Source organism: Neomonachus schauinslandi, chromosome 12 (genome assembly GCF_002201575.2).
Source record: "Neomonachus schauinslandi chromosome 12, ASM220157v2, whole genome shotgun sequence".
NCBI lineage: Eukaryota > Metazoa > Chordata > Mammalia > Carnivora > Phocidae > Neomonachus > Neomonachus schauinslandi.
In genome coordinates this window covers 68,158,948-68,181,159 of record NC_058414.1, presented here as the reverse complement: position 1 = coordinate 68,181,159, position 22,212 = coordinate 68,158,948, and the positions used below count along the sequence as shown (strand labels likewise).

At 39.9% G+C, this 22,212-nt stretch overlaps 2 protein-coding genes across 2 annotated transcripts in view; one reads left to right on the top strand and one right to left on the bottom strand.

The window, feature by feature from the left end:
• Window positions 1-5,514, bottom strand: part of LRRN3 (leucine rich repeat neuronal 3) — a 35,676-nt gene extending 30,162 nt beyond the window's left edge. Inside the window, exon 1 of the mRNA XM_021699281.2 lies at window positions 5,394-5,514. The gene's annotated coding sequence lies outside the window, so the exon portion shown is untranslated. The remainder of the gene's footprint in view (window positions 1-5,393) is intronic.
• The window catches only part of IMMP2L (inner mitochondrial membrane peptidase subunit 2), an 867,877-nt gene that overhangs the window by 449,007 nt on the left and 396,658 nt on the right, over window positions 1-22,212 (top strand). The gene's annotated exons all lie outside the window — the stretch shown is intronic.

The window sequence follows — 22,212 nt, the reverse complement described above, 5'->3', positions numbered from 1 at the left end:
ATTATTTGTGGAATGCTTCACTTTCTGGAGATAAAACTTTGTATGACAACCTTTCGTACATGAGTTTTAGGGATTTTCACCTATTCCAAGGACAATATTACTTTCGAAAGACAAGATTTCCCCTAGAGGGCTCTCAGAATAATGTGAATATACTTACTGGCATATTGAGGTCTTTGTATGTCATTATCTCCCCAAGACAGACTAACCAGGAAGGAGAAGCCAGAGTTGTTGCTTTTGTGTTGACACTTTATCCATTAGTGGTACATCAAGTGATTTTTGAGGACTTTGTTCATAATTTTCCAGCAACATGGAACTTGCCTGAATAACTTACTCATTCCATTTTATCCAGTTTTGAGACCTTTGCCAACTGTTTATCAAAGTGTTAATGCTGTTAGATAAACATACAGATGAGTGCGTAGAACAACATGCAATCTTTTTCTCCAAGAATAGATGTTGTGTTTTTCGTATTTAACTCGGTTATATCATTAGCTCTGATTTAAATTAAGAAGTACAGATTTTTATTTGTAAAAATCTGCCCACATAGAGTGGTATGGTGCAAAGGACATAGAACTTGGAAGGGTAAGTCTAGAGTGGGAGTTCAGAAAAATGAGAGTCTATATTTCTAAAGGACTGCCAGGTACTATGATCAGTGCTGTACCCATCTTTGCAGTCAGAAGACCCTAACTTCTCCACATGTTAGGTCCCTGCCTGTGGCAAATCTCTAACCTCATGGAACCTCATTCTCTAATCTTAAAAGGAAGATGACAGCATCATACCTACCTTACCAAATTGTTGTGAGGAGCAAATGTCATTGTTGAGAAAGTGCTCTGTAAACAAACAATATCGCTCTAAACAAATATTCACAATTATTATGTTACTTTTTTATATCCTTTTTTACTCCCCCAAAGTTTTTGAGCCAGTTCATTACTATTATCCTAAGCAAAATTTGGAGAGCACATTTAGAAACCAAGAAAAATTTGTCAGAAAGAAAAAAAACAGGGCTGTGAAATTAAGGGGAGATGTCATTGTCTACAGAGTCTCACTCAAACCTTGGAAGTGAAAAGTTAAGGCCGGATGGGGAGATGGAGAGAGGGAAGTAGGGATTGCTATCCTGAGAATGTCCTCACTGTTTTCCAGTAAGGTATGTAAGCCAAGCATGGACCCTGAGAATGGACACTGGATTTAATGAGGCCACATGTAAATGCCTTAAAATATTACAGTGAAACCCAGTAAAAAAGGAGGTGGGGAGTCTCTTCAAAATTCCTGGAAAAACTTCTAATGGATAACCAATAGTTGAATCTCTACAGCTGAAGGGTAGCAATAATGTTATCAAGATGTTTTAAAAACAAGGCAAAGCTCTTATTTTTATGACTCCTTACAAAACATAGTGGGCTATATCCAAAAGATGATCAGTTTGAAATATTTGGGTGTATATACTTAACACATGGTTATTGCTTCTCGTGTTGAATGCCTGCTTTTGCTTTTCAAGTACTTGATTATCCGATAAACATTTCCTTAAATTTTGTGGGGTTTTTTGGGGCACATATCTATAAGCCTTTTTTCTTTAAAAAAAATATTTGAAAGACTGAGTAGGTGGAGTTTTAATGGAGTGCTGGAGGGAGCACTCTAAAGGGATCTACTCTAGGCCTTGATAAAGAACTGTATGATTTGGACTAAAGATGTTAGACCTTTTGTGTCTCAGTTTCCTCACCTGTGAAATGAGTATATTAGACCATCTTCTAAAGGTCCTTTTTAATCCTAAAATTCTATTATTATATGAAAATATGTTTTCCTTCTCATTCTCTTATGCTGAAACTGTGTATGTGCACCTTAAAAAAAGAAAAAGCCCTCCCTTATCGTGGCCTAAGATAAATTAACATGATGGCAAGCAGTTATGTACAAACTTCCCAGTTATGGAAATATAGTGGATGGCTGGCTGGGTACCATATTTCTTCACAAAGATTTGAGATGAGCATTTTGTCTTTTTTTCTAACCCTGTATTTAATGACCTCTAAATAGCATCTACTGAGGTCTTTTCCCACCCCTCCCATCGTATTAAAGAAAACATTTTTATTTCTCCATTACTTTTTCTATCCTCTGGCACCACCTACTTTCTTTATATTAGAATTTGATTTGCTTTTACATTGCGGTCAGAGGAAGAATTGTAACCATGTCCTACCTCCCAGGTGTCGAAGCAGACATCACTTTATCAGAGGAGAGGCAGGGAGGAATTCACGGAGCTCTGTGCGGGACCTGTGTTCAGCGACAACACACTGAAGCTTTCTGAAGTACTCACTGCCTGGCCAGTATCGGAGAGCTTTATCTTTGACAGCATGGACAAGCTGTGCTGATGTATTGCCCAGTGTTTACCTGCTTTATTTAGTTTCATGGGACTAAAGAGTGATAGATACGTAAGTGATTAAACCCTCGGAACCAGGTGGATGTGGAACATTTTAGTGGGCTGCAGATGGATCCATTGTTTCTTCAGATTGGCTAGAGCTACATTATTTTGAATTATTCTTTGGGGGCATCCTTCCTGAGGCTAGAAGGAGGGACTCATTTTTTTAGTATGCTAGTAGCTTCCTCTTAATGATCTCCTTCAAATTCCCCAACAGATACCTCATCTGTGATCATCTTCAGGGGCTCCTAAGTAATAACATTTAACTTACATAAGTGTTATTTTTTAAACTCAGGTTCCAGACATTTCTGATCAACTTAATTAGCTTGCAATGAATATCACCATGCCACATCACACAGAAATTTTGCACTAGAGAAAATTCAGAGTGGGGCGGGGGGAAGTAAAACACCAAGCCCATTTTGTAGCAAAAGAGAAAAAAGGAAGAAAAAAAAAGAAGCGATAGGTGTAAAAAAGAACAAAGAAATAATAAAATACAGTTAATGAATCCTGAGTTGATTACCTTTTTCATAGGTCCCTAAATTTCTGGCCTAGAAAGCAGATAACACTGTTTACGAAGCCATTAACAGCAACAACCACCACCAAAGAAAAAAATTCCACCTACTCATCAGCATTCTAACTCAGTGTGTTGCCTGTGACAAGCGACACTCTTGAAAAGATGATCCTTCGACGCTTGTCTTGCCAGAAAGCTATTTCTGGCATAGCTACATGACTGGGGAGACTACGGCTAAGTCTTCCAGGCATGTTCCTGTGTCCATCATCTGGCATTGGTAGATGCTGATCAGATCACCAAACTCACTGGCGCGCATGGGGTGACAACACTGGGGACGGGAATGATTGTATTTCTCAGACTCAAGTGGGCACAGTGTTGTTCTGTGTAATCCACAAAATATGTATGTGGGCTTTACCAAGGTTAAAGCGTGACTCCACTGTTCTTAGGTATCATTGATTGCAATTTAAAAATAGGCTCTGTCAGATTTAAGTATGTGTGAGTTTGGTATGGAAAGTTTCCCTGGAAAAGGTCTAAGAAAAACTGAAGTCAATACTGCAGTGCTACATTATCCAGGAGTTTGCAATCGGGAGGCTGAATGTCTGCTTCAAGCTTTTCCTCTTAGGAGGTACATCAAAAATCTCAGATCTGTTCTGTGGCAAAAACAGCACTTGTAATGAATAGCAGGAAAGCAAAGAAAACGCCTTTTCCTCTTTGTAATAAATCATTTTGTTTTCTCTATAGATTGCATGTGGCGTTTGAGGCAGAGTGAGCCGGGCTGCCAATACCGCGAGCTAATGCTTCAGCACCTTTGGTTTTCCTCTCTGAGCAGGAAACCTCTTCTTAAACTTGTTCATTTTACAGAGGGAAAATCGAAGCCAGTGGCATATTGTCAGAGCTGTTTTATTGTCATCATTTACAAAGGTCACTGGAATTAATTGACTTCTTACATATTGTAAAGTGACTCATATTTTGACACATTTATGAGCAAGTGTCAGGATCTAAGTGACTGGTTATTGTCTTTTGGTTTTGGCCCTTATTATAAACTAGGAAACCAATAATAACTCTGAAATCACATTTGTAAGGGGAAAAAAAAATACCATGCAGTTGGAAAGAAGCAGACTCCATTAACTATTTGGTCAGTTAAACTAAAGGAAGGGAGGAGAGAGCTCCAGAAGATGAAATGCAAATACCAGGTTTGTTTTAATGTCTTTACAGGACCCATTAAAGGAGGCAGTGAATGTTTCCACGAACATCCTCAATTGATGTTATCTGTTTGAAAGCATATTCTAAGTAGCTGGCTTCCTTTTACAAGACTGGAAGTATAAATTAACCCACACCGTGTTCCATGAATCATCGGTACATGGATGCTCATAGTTTACTGAGAGTAATTCTGTCTCAAAGGTATTGCTTCTGAAACTAAAGAGAAATGTAGGATATGAGTAATATTTATAGTACCAGGGCAGGCACACTCTTTTCCTAGGTAGATATTTTGAATCCTTACTTCTTGCCTTTCTCTTCTTCACACTATCCCCTTTTCACTAAATTTTAAGGAAGGTTCTACTCATATTCATAGCCTGTTCTCACTAAAATTAGAGGCATGGAAACAAGGACATATTGTTAAAAATAAATAAATTAGAGGCAAATTAAGCCACATAGCTCAATAACAGCAAAGGGAATATAGTAGTCGGTTTGAACAAAAATCTTCTGAAATAGCAAATGTACTTTAAAGCCACCCTGCTGTGATTCTGTTAATTACCAAAGAAGATGAGAACTCTCCTGGTTCATGGGATCCTTTTGCCTCGCGTGTGTTGGTTGCAGCTGCATTAGCAATCAGACATTTGCACTGTCCCTTCAGACCAGCGGGGGGGATGTTATTAAAGGGAAGTCATTTACCCCAGTCCGTAAGATGTAGCCTGGCAGAAATTCAATAACTGTTTGTGATATGCTCATTCCGCCACTCTGCTTAATGATTTTAGCTCTTGACATACAGCACCATTTGCCTTAATCTCCATCCGCTGGGTGAAAGGGAGAAAAATGCCCCATTTAGGGGGTTGGTTTCAAAATACAGAATGATGTGTGATCCGCTTTTCATTACAAATAATGTGAAGAAAAAAAAAGAAAATTCCCCCCTTCTCCTTCCTCTCCTCTCCACTCCCACTGTCCCCTTCTCTCCTCTCCCCCTCCTCTCTCTCCTCTCCCCAGCACTGCTTTTTCTCTCCCACTCACAGCCTCTGATGGGCGTTCAAGCTAGTAAAATGCATGTTGGAGAATCCCACAAACACAGCTCAGCATACCCAAAGCCAGAGGGCTTTTGCATTTGAATTTCTCCTCAAAAGTAAAATGGAAAGAAGAATGCTTTAGAATTCAGACAAGACGAAAAACATCAACGGAGAATTTAGGTTTGGAAAAAAAAGAAAACAAACCAAGCATCAACTAAAGAAGAAATAGAGCATATTTAAATAGAAATGTATATTTTAAACTTACCTTGCCAAAGCAGTTTCTGTGATACACCACCTTCCGTGTCCCTCTGTGCTGGCTTCCTCAGTTCTTCAGTTGCGATAATCATCACATGGTTGTGTTCTTGCCCGGGTGTAAATAGGTGCATATGTGTGTGTAATAAAGTATACACAAACATGTACTATAGGTGGGCACACATGCGAGCGAGCTTATGTCTGTATTCTAAGATATAAAGGCAGGCAGGAGGCTGCAGCTAGGGTTCCTTCTTTTCTCCGGAACTCTTTCTCTCAGCCCGCAGGCTGAGGCTCTCAATCCAGTGAAGAGAGATCCTGGGAGCTGGCTTTCTTTCTGCTTGTTTCCATGGTGGTTAGTGGTGCATCGTTCACCCGATCAGTTGTCACACTGACATGGTGCTGCCTGCTCAGCGGTCATTAATAACTGAACACCCTCCGCTCCCCAGAGAGGAGCCAATCGCTTCGGACTGCCAAGATGTAGCACTCGCAGCTGCTCCCGTCTGGTTGGCTGAAACAACCTGTCTGTTCTATGACACTGCTGCTTAGGATACAAATAAATGAAACAGGCTTGCATATTTTCCTAGGTATCATTCCCTTCCTTCCTGCCTTCCTGCCTGCCTTTCATCCTTCCTTCCTTCCTCCCTTTCTCCTCTCCTGCCTTGCTTCCTTTCTTCCTTCCTCTTTTCCTCCCCCCCTTCCTTCATCCTTCCTCCATCCTTTCTTTCTCCCCCCCCCCCGTTTTTTTTGAGAGGAAGAAATTTTTGACAAGTTTTCCCATTTTTAGGTTATCATTCATCCAGAGAAATTGTGTTTTCTCTCTGAAAATAGCAGGGTGTGCTACAAATAAGGATTTCCCAAATATTAAAAACACCTGGGGGAGACGCAGCACCTCTGACTCTCTCTCTGTAAAGTTCACCAGTGGCTATATTATTTAAGAAGAGTAGCTTGAAACTGTTTGGAGTGGCATTTGGGTTTCTGTAGATTCTACTTAATTTAGTGTATGTGCTTACTGTTCAATAGCACTTTTATTTTATTTTTTTTTAAGCCATGAGATTTCTTACCTGGATTGACCACATTTTTAAAATAAAGCATATATTTTTTTTCTCTATAATTCACAACATTGGCATATGAGGGGGTGTTTCAAAAAATAAGTATTTCCAATTATATTCATTTCTTTATAGCTGATGCAATTAATCTGACAGCCACAGATGAATGGATACATGTGTCAAGGTGTTTGTGTGGGTATTTCTCTGTGTGTGTATTTAGGAGGTATGTTTTACTACTTTTGGGGAAGTATTTCAACTCTAATAAATTAAATCCTTGAGAAAATTATTTCCCTTTATTCTTAGACTTACAAATTCTGAATGTATATTTACCAGAAAAATGTGCTATACATACCACATATGTAAAACATGTATCCAGTTATCAGACATTGAAAGAAGAAACACAGGAAAGTATAGCAGTGTATATTTCTGAAAGAACACCTAGGAGTAAATAGACAGCAATTTTAAAAATGCTTGTTTTACAACCTTAATTAGTATACTAGAGGAACATCTTGTTGAGAAGACTGGAACATGAGGATTAATTTATCAACAGGTCAAAAACAGGCTAAATTCATGGCTCCAAGCCCTGGTTTTGAGAGACTACCCTCTAGTGGAGTAAAAAAAAAAATGACATTTTCATGTTAATAGATTTAGTTGGGCGGGGGGAAGCTTCACATCTGATTGTTCCTTAAGTGTTTATTGAAATGACATAGACCAATAGTTTTAAGTTATTATAATAACAATACCAGGAAATTTATAAAGACATTAGCTTTGTTTCTAACCACTAAATATTCCCGCTCTGTAGGTTTTTTTTTTTTTAAAGTTCTCAAGTGCTTTATTTTTTCCTTCTCTAAAAATTTATTCAAATGGTTGCTAGTCTTTTGAATAAAAATGAGTTCGAGACAAAGGTAGTTTCTTGCTTAACCTACTAACACTCATTTCAGAAAGTGTATTATAAGGCTTTATTCTTTATTAGGTATTGTGGCATTTACTCTGTAAATGTTGCTCTGTGAATGGTAGGGATTATGGTCAAGTGTTGGGGATGCTGAGATGGAGTGTGTCTACATACAGTTTAGTATACTTGTAATAATAGTAATAATCATCCTCAGTACACTTCCCTCGATTTTACTCTCTCCAGCTTTAATTCCTTATGTATTCCATATCATTTCAACATCTGCAGGATTACATTTCCCCATATTGGAAGAATTATGATAAAATTGTGATAATTGGGGCGCCTGGGTGGCTCAGTCGTTAAGCGTCTGCCTTCGGCTCAGGTCATGATCCCAGGGTCCTGGGATGGAGCCCCGCATCGGGCTCCCTGCTCAGCGGGAAGCCTGCTTCTCCCTCTCCCACTCTCCCTGCTTGTGTTCCCTCTCTCGCTGTGTCTCTCTCTGTCAAATAAATAAATAAATAAATCTTAAAAAAAAAATTGTGATAATTATTTGAGAAAGGAACTTTCGTTTTATATTCTTGGTTCCTTAAGAATTTCATTTTGGTTGATTGGTATTGGCTGTATAATTGACAAATTCAGTAATCAAACCAATTATAATGCACTTCCATAATGAAAGTAAGTGGTGATAATCAGATACATGATTAAACCACTTTCTTGGTTTATAAATGAAACCAGCAATCATACCTAATATTTTAAATTTCAGTCTCTTTAAGAAATGAAAGAAAAATCCAAGTTTTAATTTAGTGAAATTTGAATATTTTTAAATGCTACCTTATGCTATATCATAGGAAATTGTTTTCACTCATTGTTTAGCTTTTCTTCGGCATATGGGGATGAGATTGCTTTTTTTTGCAATTGTCCTTTTGCTGTAGGCACATGATAAATTCAAAAGATTTCATTTTTATCAGTTTCATATCATGGAACATTAGAAGTGAGATTGTAATGTGAGAGCGAAAAATAACTCTGTCTTTGTATGAAAAGGGTGAAGAGTTTGTTCTTTGGCTGTAGTTTTCTTCTTGCTGCAAGAGCAGGAGCAGCTTCCTCTAGAATCAGTATATGTTCAGGTGATTGTCAGTTATCAGCCGTTTACTGGAAATATGAAAGGTAGCTCTCCAAAAAGACATGTTAAAAACTTACTTAGTTATCACATCTTTATAATGAAGTGCCACATAAAAACATTAAACTGTGACTGAGTAAGGATTTCAGCGATTTTGAATTAGTACAATTATGAATAGTCATCAAATGAGAACCATGGACTCTTTAGACTCCAATACCCTGAGTCCCAAGAGGTCAAGCAACTTGTCTAAGTGCACACAGATGGCTGGAGAGAGCAATAATGGACCCTACCATCTACGGGATAATTGATAAATCTCCACTTTTTCTTTTTTTCCCATCTCCATTTTTTCCTTTTTTTCTTTTCTTTCTCAAGTTTTTGCCTTTACAACCCACTAAAACTTCAGAGCAGTTTCACATTCCAAATATACTGTATCATGTGGATGTCAGCTGCCTCGCAGTAAACATCTACAGGGTTTCCTGAAGGAGTATTCAGTTCTAATGAAAATGTATTGCAATGATTTTAAAACATAAATGAATCATTACAGCCCTTATATTATGTTGAAAAAGTTCTGCCTTCATCATCAAATAAACGATAGGGGCACAATTAAGTATTTATTTGTTGATTTAATGGTTGAAGTTCGGGCACCTGGGTGGCTCAGTTGGTTAAGCGACTGCCTTCGGCTCAGTCCATGATCCTGGAGTCCCAGGATCAAGTCCCGCATCGGGCTCCCTGCTCGGCAGGGAGTCTGCTTCTCCCTCTGACCCTCCCCCCTCTCATGCTCTCTCTCTCTCATTCTCTCTCTCAAATAAATAAATAAAATCTTTTAAAAAGAAATGGTTGAAGTTCCTATTAATTTGTGAAGGTTTCTTGTTTCATGGAATCCTGGGCATTGCTTTCCTGTTCACTTTCGTTGGAGGAGTGGTCTGGGTAGAGGGTCAGAGTGCCCTTTCTGGGAACAGGCTACCTGGGTTTGAGTGCTTACCTTGCCACTTCCTCACTTTATGACCCTGAACAAGAACTTAACATCTCTGTATCTCAGTTTCTTCCTAGGAATGTTACGAGGATTAATGTAGTTAATTGTGCAAAAGCTTAGGAAAGTACTTGGGATATAGTAAGCTTGAATGGATGTTTGCCTTGCCATTATGGCCATTGTCACTGTTGTCATTGTAATGACCATCATCATCATCCGTCCCAGTTCTCTGCTTTGTTTGGAATGTCCCTTCTACCTTCCACTCAGGCCCCTACCTGTACCTGGTCCTAAATAAGTGAGCTCAGTGCAAATGCTACTTCCCGTGTGAAGTCTTTTCTGGCCCCCTAACAGGATATGATCTCTCATTAGACCCACAATCGCAATCTTTATCCCGCCCCCCACCATTTATCACTTTTTAAAATGTATTACAATTGTTTCTATAATTTGGCCCATTTCCCTTTTTAGTTTATAGAGTCTCCTGGAAGAGGTCTATATTTTATTCATCTTTAAGCTCCATAGCTTACATAAACATAGAGAAAACAATGTTTGTCGAATACTAACTGTGTATGTTTTAAAAGTTATTGAATTTCCACAACATAAAATAGATATTTTATCCCCATTTGACAGTGTAGAAACATTGGCTCAGAGAAGTTAGGTTTCTTGCCCAGTGTACCAAAACTGTGAAATAATGGGGTAAAAATTTGAACTCAGTTCTGTCTGCCCACAGAGCCAAGGCTCTTTTACACTACAAGCCACTCAATATTCATTTGTAAAATAAATGAATGCTTGATCGATGACTGAGCCAACCAATTCAATACAGTCAGCAACAAGGGATGCTAAAAATAAAATACTATTTTTAGTATTGAATTATATATAATATAATCAATATATAAAATATATTTATATTATATTATATATAATAATATATAATTAGTATAGAATTGAAAGGAATGAATTTTTGCACTAGGCAGTGGATGTTTTTATAAAGTTATGGTTGTTCAGTGTTAGTGAAAGAATTTGCTGGCTCTGAGAAACAGAGCTTTGAAGAAAGGCAGTGTCTGGTTGGAAAGGGAGTTGGTATGCTCAGAAAGCTAAATAACTATGCATGGGCCCCTGATGAGGTGGGGCTGACATTGTACCGAGAAGATCTTCAGTGACATGGTCCTTTGTAGTCTAATTCTGATAGCACATTAGCTCTTAATTAAGTTAGAAGCATGATGTAAGGGGAGTGGCATTGGCTGTTTGTTAGCATGTTGAACAAAAGCACGTTGGATCAGAGAGTTCTCATTTTTTTTTTTTTTCAAAAGGGTTTTAGAAAGTAGAATTGGAAACAAAAATGATCCCCATTCAACTATGGCTCTTATTTTTTATTATGACTTTCTTCTTATGGTAAAATATATAATGTAACATTAACCATTTTAACAGTTTTTAAGCTCATAGTTCAGGGACACAAGTACATTCACATGGTTGTACAACCACAGTATGGCTTTTTGTGAACATTTAGAATCAGAGATCCACAGAATATCAGAACTGGAGAAGAAGGAGATCTTTATGTGCTAAAATATGCAAATTCGACTATCAGAATTTAGCAAACATAAGAAGAAACAAAGATTGATGGGGGCGGGGTTGTAAGAGAGAAAAATAAACAAAGCAGGCATGTCCTCCCTCTGTGACAAGTGTGATAAGTAGAAATGTGCTGCTCCCGCAGGGACCCTGTTCCCTTTCTCCTCTCCCAGGATGGCATCTCTCCATGCCTAGGCTGATCAGGGAGTTAAGATTTATATTTTGCTGTAACCCAGCATATAGGTCTTATTTTTTAATGAGGGATAGAACTCCACTTGAAGAACAAAAGTAATTTTATCACTCAAGGAAAGTCACCACCAGGAATGAGAAAGATGTCAGAAATCAAGGAGATAAATCTCTGTATCTTCTTCAGACTTCTTTCTCCCTCTCTTTCCTTCTTTGCTCTGTAGATCCAACCTGGGTCTTGTCTTGGCTTCCCTCTGTACATCTCTTTAATCTTTTCTTTCGGAGGATTGAATATTACTTCTTCTCTAGCCATGTAAACAATTAGTGAAATAAAACAGTGAAAATCATTTTTTTTTAAATATAGCAGGTAGGTAAATAGATAGGTAGACAGTTTGTAAGTCACATGGAAATAACTGAAAAGAACAGAAATAACTGAAAAGAAATACATCAAAAAAGGAAATAAACCCCTAGCAGTAGTTATCTTTGATAAGATAATAGGTGGTTTTATTTTTTTATATTTCTCAAATGTTCCACAGTAAGTACATAGTATTTTTATAATCAGAAATAATAGCTATTACTTAAAACATAAGATATGAATTTCTTTTGAGGTAGAACTTTACTCTTCAACTGAAGCTGACTTGTTTGGTAAAATCTCGGACCTTTTTAACTTAGCATTCAGTTCTTCCACAACATAATAACTAAGATAGCGGCAGTAATAGTAGACAACATTTATTGAGCATTCCTTTTTTGCCAGGTGGTTTGTTAGGAGTTTTTCTTGAATTGTCTCATTCAGTGCTCCCTATTAAAGTACTAGCTCTTAGTTTCATTTTGCACATCAGAAAACTGAGGGCTGAGTGTGCAAAAACTCATGGAGTTGCTCATTGGTAGAGTCAGCAATCAAACCAAAGCATTTCTGACTCCAAGGCTGAAACTCACAGCTCCTCTGCTCCATCAGCTGATATGTTTCCATACATATCACTGGCTCTTCTCTCTCTCCCTAACTCCAGTGCATCCCCTTCCTCAGCACAGCACAGGGCTGATCATTTCCGGAATGTATCTTGTACATTGCATTCTTAGCTCTCTGTTTTTTCTGTGAACAGGCCAGTTCTATTAAGGCTTCTGCTCCAAGATCTCATCCTTTTTTTTTTTTAATTTTATTATGTTATGTTAATCACCATACATTACATCATTAGTTTTTGATGTAGTGTTCCATGATTCATTGTTTGTGTATAACACCCAGTGCTCCATTCAATACGTGCCCTCTTTAATACCCATCATTGGGCTCACCCATCTCCCCACCCCACTCCCCTCTAGAACCCTCAGTTTGTTTCTCAGAGTCCATAGTCTCTCATGGTTCGTCTCCCCCTCTGATTTCCCCCCCTTCATTTTTCCCTTCCTGCTATCTTTTTTTTTTTTTTTAACATATTTGTTTCAGAGGTACAGGTCTGTGATTCAACAGTCTTGCACAATTCACAGCGCTCACCATAGCACATACCCTCCCCAGTGTCTATCACCCAGCCACCCCATCCCTCCCACCCCCCACCACTCCAGCAACCCTCAGTTTGTTTCCTGAGATTAAGAATTCCTCATCCTTTAAGAAGCTCCCCCATCTCAGTGAAAGTGAGTATTTTCCTTATTTTATCACATTTTATATTTACTTTTTATTTTGTTTCTCTTGTGCTAACATGCATTATCATGTATGGTTTATTTGTGCCTAGATCGTAAGCAACTTGAAGGCAGAAGTCATGTCCTATTTGCTTTGTATATTCTGTAGTGCACTTACATATTAAAAGGTCAATATTTGATTAATTAAGCCTCACTGAGTGACCGAAAGAGTAATTTACTACTCTCTTCTGTGTGCTCGTTTTGTTCCAAACATTTGAGTAAAATCAGAGAATTATTTAATGAAAAACCTACCACCCAGGGTGATAGATTTTGTCAGATCAGTGACTTCAGTTACACATGAGGCTATTCATAAGAGAGCTATTATTTGTGGGCGAATAGAGTGTGTCTCTTGACTTGGCTGGTCACTTTCTCTTTTCATCTTCTGTGATTAGGGCACATTAAATGCATTTGGGTTCATAAAAGTACAAAGATATGTGTAAGTTCTAGGCAAAAATAAAACTCCAAGAATCAAGAAGGCACGTACATCCATGTAAATTCTAGGCAAAAATTAAGAACCAGAATGGCATGAGGTAACAGTTTGCCCCTGGTGTGATATTTGTATGCAAGGTCTGTTCTGAATTTTTCTGCTTTCACATGGGGCTCTTTTGTAAAGGTGGGCTAATGAAAGTGATCCATTTATATCTAAACAAGAGATCAAAGCAGTGATTTCTTTGTAAGAGAAAGCAAACATTTTTTGTCACTAAAATATTTAGGCATCCAGTTATATTGCACCATCTAAAAGTTAAAGGGTCATTTGAATTTTCATGAATATTTTATGTCACTTTTGCTTCTTGACTTCTGCTAGGCGGGAGAACAAAGGTGACTGTTAGTATTCTCATCTGATTCTCTTCTTCATTGATGGAGAATGCAGGAGGCCCAGAGCTAAAGTTCTCTGTCTAATCTTTTAGTGATTGTTCATAGAGTTATTCCTTTTAGTATAGGGAAGGTACTTTCAAGAATGAAAGGCACTTACTACAACTCTCAAGGATAGCAGAATAGATGGGAGAGTCTTGTAGTTATTGCCTACACCAGGACCACTGCTGAATTTTCAGCTTTAAATTCTATCTCATAATCCTACTATATTCTAAGACTATTTGGGAATGGGGGTGGGGTTGCTACAGTCTTTGGTCTTTAGATTGTCTTTAAAAATGAGTTGATTGGGGCACCTGGGTGGCTCAGTCGGTTAAGTGTCTGACTCTGGATTTTGGCTCAGGTCCTGATCTCGGGGTCCTGGGATGGAGCCCCAGGTCGGGACTCTCCACTCAGCAGGGAGTCTGCTTATCTCCCTCTCCCTCTGCCCATCCCACCCCGCCTCTGTGCACATGCGCGCTCGTGCAAGCATTCTCTCTCTCTGAAATAAATCAATAAATCTTAAAAAAAACACAAACCCAAGTTGATTAGATGAGCAAGTAGAGGCAGTTCTGGGCATGTACTTGGCACTCAATGTATATTTATTTTTGAGAGCTCCTGCTTCATTTATTACCCTCTGTATATGTTATTCAGGCCTGAACCCTCTTTGGATTCATCCTATTCATCAGCTGGTTTTTAATTCAGGGAGCTGGAAGAGTTCTGGGTAGCACAAGGAATGCTCAAATCAGGTCAAATGCATATGGGTCAATGTGCAGACTTTGCTGATGGAATTCAAGGTTTGTCTATCGATGGTATTTATTGACCTCAGGGTGTGTGTAGGGTATTCTCCAAGTCATCATGAGAAGGGGTAACAGCTGTGGTCTCTGCCATTCTCCACTATTTTAAATTTATTAGTAGCTGTCCACACTATGGATACTTTTGGCTGCCAGCAAGACAAACCCTATTTAAACTAGCTTAGATTTAAACTAGCTCAAGTTAAAAGGTGAGGTTGTAGCAAGGGTAATGTAGTCTCACATGTTATAATAGGAGCAGAGGGAAAACTGGGTCTCCGAGACAAATGGGCCATGGACTCAGATGCTCCCGGGAGATCTTGTCTCTGTTCTCCTCTGTCTGCTTTTCTCGGTGCATTGGCTTTATTTTCTCTTACTGCAGACGAGCTTTCTTTCCATGTACAGCAACCTGGCTCCCACTGGCTCTCAAGTCCTTGATCTCACAATTTTGCCACCCGAGAGACACTGTCCCTTTCCCTTAGTTTGAATTTGGAAGCTTTTGGGGGGGGAGATCTTCTGCTAGCCTACTTGGGTCCCATGCTTACCCCTGGATCAAGTACTCTTCTGTCATTTCTACTCCCCTTCCCCCAAATTAGAGGGTAGGGGACAAGGAGTACTTCGCCGGGAAAAGGAAGGCATCCAATACAGTGAGCAGGAAGGACCTGGGAACACTAGGTACCATTTTTTTGAGAGCTGTATGCCAAGCACTGAGCTAAATAAGCACTTTCCTGGCAGCATCTCTGTTTCTTATAGTTAGCTTGTGAGCAGATGCTGGTTTCTCATTTTGCAGATAGAGGAAGCAGCTTACTTCACCTCCTGTGGTAACGTGGCTCGTGAGTGGCTTAGCCAGGCATGGTAGCCACATCTGTCTGGCTCCCGAGCTTGAGTTCTGAACCGCTTGCTGTGCTAAGCGTAGGATTGTCATCAAATGAGACTTGGAGCTGCGTTCGCCGAGCACATGGCGCAGCAGTGTTGTGCGGCCCGTCGGGCCTGCGCTTCCTGGCATCGGAGCCTCGGCGCCGGGGTCTGCGGCGGCTGGCCACCTCGTGCCCTGTCTCAGCGGACGGTGAGTCAGGCAGGGTGGGCACCGAACCATGTCCTCTCTGCTGTCCTCAGAACTGTGGGTAACCTTTAGCTGAGATCCAAGTCCTGTAACCCTCACCATCTGTCTGACTCTCAGTCAAGTCACTCTCTGACACTTGGCCTTCTGTGGTCCTTGTGGATGTTGGCGGACTTTTGAGGCAGGCCTCTCCACCATGCTGCTCCTGTTGCATGGTTTTCTCTGTCTGGGATAACAAGGCTTCCAGCATCCTCTCGCATACATACCGTCACATAGCTGATGCCCTCGGCTTCATCTACTCGAACCCGTGAATTCTCCCTATTCTTTTCACTTTTCCGATCGTTCACTCGTCAGCAGATTTGCCATCCCTTCAACTACTTCCCAAACCTCCCCTTCCATTTCCTCCTTTGGCTGAAATCCAATCTCCTTTCAGGACCTGATTATTTCTGTGACCTCTCGCTTGGAGACCACTCACTGTCCCACCTCTCAGGGTGGGGTGTGCAGGCGTCTGCACCTGCGTGTGTGTGCATGTTGGTGGGGGATCATGTTCTTTTTTTTTTTTTTTAAGATTTTATTTATTTATTTGACAGAGAGAGAGACACAGCAAGAGAGGAACACAAGCAGGGGAAGTGGGAGAGGGAGAAGCAGGCTTCCTGCTGAGCAGGGAGCCCGGTGCGGGGCTCGGTCCCAGGACCCTGGGATCATGACCTGAGCAGAAGGCAGACGCTTAACGACTGAGCCACCCTGGTGCCCCAGGGGATCATGTTCTTACACATCCTCTGGCTTCCCAATACCAGCTTCAGGGCATGAATTATTACACTTTTCTATAAGGCACATACCACTCTTTACCTCCCCACTTTGTTCTTATCTACTTGTCAGGAGATTCCAGACTTGATACCTGGTGAAAAATATTCCGTTCTGCCCAAATACTGCTAAAGTCTTGGGAGATTTCAACTTTTACATATAAAACCAGCCCCAGATTACTAAGTTCCTCAAATGAAAATAAGTGTCACTCTTATTTCATTTCAGAAACCCATTCCCGGAGATGCTCCCTTGATCTTATTGGTAATTCGAGGTGTCTTGCCTTGGATATCTTGAACTGAAGTATCCTGCTTTCTACCATAACTCTATCTATTTGGCTGTTTTAAAACTATGCTCCTCCTATGTCTGCTTCTTGACACTATGAAGACCTCAAATCCTTGAGACCAGTTCTCTCCTGGTCATCTTTCTTTCTCTCCCTTTCCTTCCTACCAAGGTTGGTCGTGTAAACTGATCAGTGACCCGGATTCTCTTGCTCTGGTCCTGTATCATGCGCAGAACCCCTGAACAATGCCGTGATGGTTCTTCTCTGCTTCTGGCTCCAGGAGTTAAAGTGTTCCTGGAGGAAATCATGTGGTGGCGCACACGCTATACCCCCAACAAATGCGGGGCATCGTGGTTCGGCTGGCTCTTCGGCAGTCCTCTTCCATTTTGGTATCCATCCTAAGGCCACTCTTTATCCTGTCATCTACAGGGATGATTCCAAACTTTCACACTTTCTTCAACATCCCTTTTCAACCTAAATATTCTTAGGAAAATGCTGTTGCTTTTAACTTCATTGAACCTGCTCCTTTAGGTGTGAGCTCCCTTTATTTCACACCTTCTTAGCTTACTAATGTCTCTTTATCCACATGCATCATTATCTCTCATTTGTAGTCTTAAAGGATGAGACTTTTTCTTATTACCAGTCTCTATGTCCCTCCGAATTCATCTCCATCTGTGTTCTTAGGAATTTGTCTCTAAAAGCCTTTTTCCCCATTCCACTCTGCAATTGACTTATTTACACAAAATCCATAGGCATGCTTCTAACTCATACTAGAACATTAACAACAGTCCTCCTTTTAACCCTTAAACCTTCTCTGCCATTCCATTTCTGTCCTCCTCATAAATTTCGCAAGGGACCTGTCAACATTGCTACTGTTGCATTCATCACTTTCTCCTTTTCCAGCTCCTTTTTATCCAGCTTCTACTCCACACATGCCACTGAAACTCCCCTTTGAATCTCCTCAGTGCCCTTCCGATTTGGTTCTTGCTCATTGAAGCCTCCTGGTCCCACTCATACTTGACTATGTACTTTGCCTGCTGTCCTTTTGGGCTCATCTGTCTCTTAAATATTTATACTAGGTTTCTTCTTTTTCCAATTGCTCTTCCTATGCTCTCTTAGATAATATAATCTCTTCTTATGTAATCACTACTCTCAAATGTATATCACTGCTCCTGCAAATAACGTTCTTCTTCTATACGTATTATATGTAGTCCTCAAACTGTCTGATAAATGTGCCTACTTTCATGAGCCCAGGCACCTCATGCCCTCCATGTCTAAACCTGACCTCTTAAGCTCGCCTGACTACTGGCTTTTCTTCCTTTTTTTTTTAAATTTATTTCAGTTAGAGTAGCACTACCCATTCACTCAGGGGGGGTTCAGCAACTTTGATCCTCCTTGGGTCTTATATCCTGCATTCAACTGGTCTAAAGCCTCTGATTTTACTCCCACATTTCCTTGAATCTTGTTCTTGATCAGCGAGGCCTCCATCATCCCGTGGTCTGTCTGCTGCAAGTCCTCTTAACTTCCTGCTTCCAGTGTCGCCCTCTCCAGTCCATCTTCTGCAAACAAAACCCTATTTTGTGTCTCATCACAAATGGAAAAATATCCCGAGCTCCTTAGTGTTCAGTTCTTCCTGTAACCTGGCTCTTGGATCCAGGTACTCATTACTGGTCACCTTTTGCTCCAGCCACATAAACTGTTGTTCCTCAAGTGCCATGCTGGTTTTTCTCTGCTTTGTGTCTGTCCTGATTCCACGCAGGGCACTTGGAGTGCTTGGCCTGCCATGACACACATCAGGCACACAACTTTCATTAGCAAGGCCGTTCCCCCTTAATCCTCGGGTTAAATAGCCCCTCTTGTGGGAGATCTGTCCCTGCTCAAAGAGGCTGGGTTTAGTGCTCTGCTTCTGGGCTCATAATATAGAATAATTGATCAGAATGCATTATTGTTTCAATGGATGAATGAATTTTGAGTAGAGGTTTAATGGGTAAGAAAGTAAAATTGCAAAGTGTTTAAGCAGAGCAGCATTGAGTCTTTAAATCTGTAAGAGTGGATGTGTAGACTTTAAATGAGAGCAAGGCTATGCTTTGGTTCTTGTGCGAGACAATTAGCCATAATCCATGGCCAACTGGGTCAGAGATATTTGTTCTTGATTGCATAGAGAACCATTGTATAAATAGGAATCACGAGAAGGACGCCATCACAGTTTCTGGAGAAAGACAGCTCACTACTATCAATGATGGGGATGCAGTATTCTCTCTGATAGCAAATTTCATGTTGTTGTTATTCTGTTGTTACATTTATTATTGCTGTTGCTCAGGGAAATACAAATGATTTTCCTTGAGCTATCCACAAAACACAGTGGAATAGATCAGAATTTGAAATATATACTGCTTTCCAAATGCAGAAATTATGTATGCTGAAATCACAAGAGTACCTAGTATAATAATAAATAGCATTTGTTGAGTATTAACCTCATGTCAGACACTGAAGTGTATACAGAACTGTGTACATACGGTTTTATCCCTTATAAAACTGTGACATTCAGGAACTTTCCCCTTTTCACAGAAAAGGAAACCGAGCTTCAGAGAGTTTGGTTAATGTTGGCAATCACAGAGATAGTCAGGAGCTAAGGCTGGAATATAGGTTGAATTCCAAAGCTAACACTCTAAAAACTGTCTTCTCTTCCCTCCAAATATCTTTTGAGGCCCATGCTCCTCTTCTTTGAGTGTTTTATAGCATAACTTTTGCTTTGTGTTTGATTATTTGTAACCAGATGCATGGAAGAATGCCAACCATAATTTAGCTGTACCTCACTTTGCTCACTTCAGAATCTTTGACTGTATTCCTATCTTTCTGATTGGATGATTTCAACATAGTGTGAAGATATCTGTAAACCATTATCCTCAACACAGGTATCATATCAACTCTGATACTTTTTTTTTTTTTAATTTTCATGTTGGTTTTTAGTCTAGGATAGCCTATACTTGACTGCCCTTTTGCGTCAATATTTAAGATGAATGATGATTGTATTACTCTGTTAAAGAAGCCAGGTTTTTCTTTTCTTTTCTTTTCTTTGTGTGTGTGTGTGTGTGTGTGTTGTGTTGTCCTGAAAATAAATAAACGGATAAATATGTATGCATACATAAAACTTCAACAGTGCTATACATAAAACTACTGTTTTATTTTTTAACTTTGAGACTGTAAAAAGGCAAAATATATACCCTTTCCAAGCAACAGAATTTCAGAGCTTTATCAAAGATGATTGCTATGCAGAAAACTGGAAAATCAGAAGAAGCAGTCTTTAGGCTTTTTTAGACAGAAAAAATAATAAGACAAGCTTAGGTTTTTAAGACAAGGAAATGTTTTAAAATGTACTCAAAGGAAAGCATGTGTCTGTCTCTTTGGTGAGATCTCTTATTTTTCTTTCCATTCCATGACATGATGCAGAAAATGAGTAAATGAACCCTCATCACTAAGAGTACTTCTTACATCCTTAACCTTTTATAAAGGGTACGTTTTATTAGAAATGCAATGAATATTCAGTGTTTTAGCCATTTCAGACTTTGGAGGTGCTCCCCAGCTGTATAATGCTCACTGGGAGCCTATGTGTGAACTGCAAGGCGGGGAGAAGCCTGGCTGGCTGGAGGGGCTGTGCTTTCACATAGTTCCCATTACTAAGGAAACCACTCGTTTTGTCTGAACATGCTCTGAATAGATGTCTCATTTGAAGTCTAGTGCTCAAACCGTGAGGATTGCAGTATGGAGCCTAGAAAGAAATGAGAGGAACAAAAAATGCTTGAAAATGCCACCAAGCATTCACAAAGCCTCTTACTGTAATAACATTCCATGAGACAGAAGGTGCATTTATTTTTGCCGCATTCCAAGTTATTTTGGTGTTATAAAAGCAAATTCCTTTGCCTGCCCACGTAATCAAAATAAGCAAAGCAGATGTTCTTCTGACCTATTCTTAATTCCTGCTCTTGTTAGGGTCTCACTCAGAAGTGTGACATACAGCCCAGGCAGGACGAAATATGGATACTCATATTAATCTAGATTTGCTCCGTGGTGCTTTGTAACTAAATGGTATGGTGCTGTCTCTGTGCCAATAAACAAACAAACATTCGGAGTCAGACCTTGGACTTTGCAGCCTCCAAATTGTCACTGTTAAATTCAGAATGGCTACTGCAAACTGGTGCTTGGTGTTCTTTAGTGAGCATCCAATTCGGATAAGGAGTGAGAAAACACTGCTTCTGGAAGGCTCCCTCTCCGTTCTCTAGCTCCTGCCAATCCACAGTGAAGAATGTAGCTCCTGCTGAAAAATCAGAAGATCTTTATTTCTTCCTCATTCTGGAAAGTAGGGTTTATGGGACTTTGGTTACAATATAATCGCTTTCACCCCCCTCCCCCATTCTGCAGTATAGGCAATTGACATTTTCTTAAATGTATGGGAAGTGCTGTGCAGACACCCCAGTCAGAGGTTGCCACCTCTAAACCCATAATGAAAGTTAGGAGGAGCTTCCATTGCATTATTATTTCCATTTTGAGCTACTTTAATCCTTTCAGCAGAGAAGAGATGTATCAATACATCAGTTAATCCACAAATGCAGAAATTAATACGTATTTATAGATTCCTTGCCATTTTGCTAGATTGCTGACGCTCATAGCAGTTAGATGACTTGTCTGCACGAGAGCCAGGGACTGAATGAGACCTTTGGACCCATGGCCCAGCACTTGAGCTCTGCACTCTGGACCGTCCCTGTGTGAAGAGGCTGCTCAAGTGTGTCCTAGGGCACCAATGTTACAAAGTCTAAAACCTAGACATGAACAGGGTCAGCAAGTACAAGTTTATTTCCTTCCTAAATCCTTAAAGATCAGTAGTGTAAAATTAATTCATGTACGAAGCCATCAGCACTGTCAGAAAGACTTGTGTGTTTGTGTTTAAATCTTTTTCTTTTTTCTGCAGTACCCTTACATATATTGACGGTTGTGCACTTTTAACGAACGTATTATTTCAAGTAGATGTCCTTCTCAGGCTTCCTGCCTGACCAGGTGTAAGAAATACCACAAACTAGGTTGTTTTCTAGAATTTAGTTGCATCTCAACACCACTTAAAAGGCCCTAGATTTGAAAGAAAGTTTATTCTTGTGAAAGTACACAAGTACTTATCCTGTCGATAATACCCTCACTAGTTCTGATTATGAGCCTTCAATTCATTTTGAAATGAACAGCCTGAAGCTACCAGCTGTTTCTGATCTGATGGGCCGACAGAGTATTTACTTAGAGTGTATGTTTAGCACTTTAGCTGTCGTGGCCGCTGACAGGAGAATTCTAATACCGAGACTTACCACGAAGTTTCTGTTTTCAAGATGAATATACATTAGGTCCCTTCTAGGTTACCCTGTCACGGTTTGGCAGAGATCAGGGTGCATGCGTCTTTGTATTCTCGGTACTCAGCACGATGCCAGGCATCCAGTGAGCAATCACAGGGAAGATTGAAGGGAATTGTGTGGTAGGAGCAAACTCAGCATTTATTATTAAATTTATCTTTATTATTAGCCTGGCTTAATTGAGTGTTAAATGATGGAAATGTCCAGTGTTTGACTTGATTT